Source organism: Pinus tabuliformis, chromosome 9, assembly GCF_031772625.1.
Source record: "Pinus tabuliformis cultivar Carrire ecotype Pingquan chromosome 9, CPIR1, whole genome shotgun sequence".
In the NCBI taxonomy this organism is placed as follows: Eukaryota; Viridiplantae; Streptophyta; class Pinopsida; order Pinales; family Pinaceae; genus Pinus; species Pinus tabuliformis.
Window position 1 is genome coordinate 1620070390 of NC_142307.1, and position 2365 is coordinate 1620072754.

Consider the following 2365-nt stretch of genomic DNA (forward strand, 5'->3'; position numbering starts at 1 on the left):
ATCTGCTTGATTCCTCTTAGTTTCATCATTTTCCATGTCATTTGTCCTGGTGAAGATCTGCTTCACTCAAGGATTCTTTATTTCTCATCTATAAGTCATTTTTCCCGCGAGGACTAGCCTAAGGTTTCTTACCTTAGCGCCTGCTTATCATCACCATATTAACCACTAACTCTACTATATAACTCCCTATCAGTTTTCCCCTTCCCCTACTAAAACTATGTATATAAAACCCCCTATGTAACTATCCCCTCCCTGGCAATATAGCCATATTTCTTCTAAGTCAGGGAAAAAATGGTCCATCAGGGGCTATTTTAAGCCCATCCGTGTCATAACAGGAGTTAGATGACACCTGGTCATGCTAACAACCTATCCCCTAGCCCTAAAACCCCCAAAAAACCCACTTTGGCGCCCTTACACCAAAGTTTTATCACAAAAACATGTCCCGCCCGCTTATTAACCCCCCAAACCCCACATAAACCATAGTTTACCCCCGCCGCACCGTATTAAAATTGGAATATTCCATGAATATTCCCGCCCCTTATCCCTCCGCCGTATCGTGCTCCCCACCAACCGTTAGATCACCCGCCCCATAGATCTACAGTGGGCGGGCCTTCCTGTCCCCCAACGCGCCGGAAGGTTAGCGTCCGGGAGATGGGCGGTATTGCCATCGTACTCCCGCCATGCGTCACCTCCTGGGCTGTGGCGGAGCCCCCTCCCCCGAAACCACCTCTGTCCAAAGGCGGTGTGCCCAGAAACCACTTACCGCCCTCCCCCTGTGACGTAAGCCCCACGTCACCTGCCGCATCATCCGCCTGCATGGACCCCTGCCACCGTGTCCTTGCCATACTACCACGTCACCTCCATACGTGATGACGTCATCCTGCCATGTCATCATGCTGACATCATCTCTGATGTCATCCGCTATATGAAGGCCGTCATGCTGACATCATCAACAATTTTAGTGCGAAGGGCGAAAATCGCACTCCGGAGCCTCGGAATCAGTTTCTGAGAGAGTTTTTGATGCGTGAATTGCTGGATAAAATAGGCCTGAATGGGGAATATTTAGGGAATATTTTCATTACGCAGCCCCCAGCAAGCCCGAAAGGCGCTGAATGACCCGTTTTCCTTCGCGAAGCATTCAGGAAGGAGCCGAAGACAGTTTTGAAGGAAACCAAGGGCCGAACAGCGGCCATTAAATGCTGATTTAATGCACAACACGTCAGAACAACAACCCAGTTTATTGTCAAAGAGTATCAAATGGAGAAGAAAAGCCAAATAGTATCAACCAAGATTTTTTAGGGGCTCGAAGCACCGGAACATTGATGAGCCCCCCAGAAAGTCAAATCAAGAGGCGTAAGCCCATCCTTGCCCTCAAATCACAGTTAAAGATTTAAATGCAGACAGACAGCAAAGACGCAGAAACCCATACACATTTATTTCAGAAAACACTGCACCAAGCCACCGAGGACAACATCATTTACTCAGTTTTGATACGGTAGCCCTCAGTGCAGCCCGAGATATTTTTATGCATTTATTTCTGGATAGGATTAGGTTAAGGTAATCATCTTTCTTTCAGACCTGTTTAGGTCAAGTTGTAATAAAAGCAGTTGTAGAGGGTTTTTCCCTATATATACCGCTCTCTACATTGTTTCAAGCATTGGTCAATTGAGAATTTTCACTAGACACTCGCATTGTATACCTAAGTTTTTTCTATAACCAAAGATTGTTGAAAGCTTGGAGAGCAAACTGCCTGTTGTTAATGAATGTTTTGAAGATATGAAGATGGAATTCTTGTGCTGTAGCCTGAAACAATAAGTGCATCTTACCTCTGTTTTATTGTTTACCACTATCTAAATAGCAGAAAGAAAGAATAGCTTAGAATTTGTTTAAATACACTCTATGCTCATTTTCTGCTATTTCCTTATGTTTTCCTCTGAATGAATTGGTTATGAATATGAATTCCTCCTGGCTCATATTTACCTGATTCACCTGTGTTTGCCAATTATCTAGGGATTCTTAAATGCCCCTAGGTAGAGCTCTGTTACCTCCATTTGTTAAGCTGATTGAGAGATTCTTAACTGCCTCTCGTTACTTATCATTCTTTCCATCATTTAAACCTGAAACATTGTTTCATGCACAACTATCTCGCTCTATCTTCCCTTATTGTGACCAAGGAAATGCACCAGCAATCCTCCTCCTCGACTCCACGCCCAATGGTTTGAAACACTCAGACTGTGCTCTGCCTCTCTACCTGAAATATCAATTTTTCCACCAAAACAGAACAAAAAACCCCTGAACTCAATAGCTAGCCTAAGATCATTTTCAACAAAGCTAAATCCTAAAGAGAGAGCCCTCTCTGGTTGCA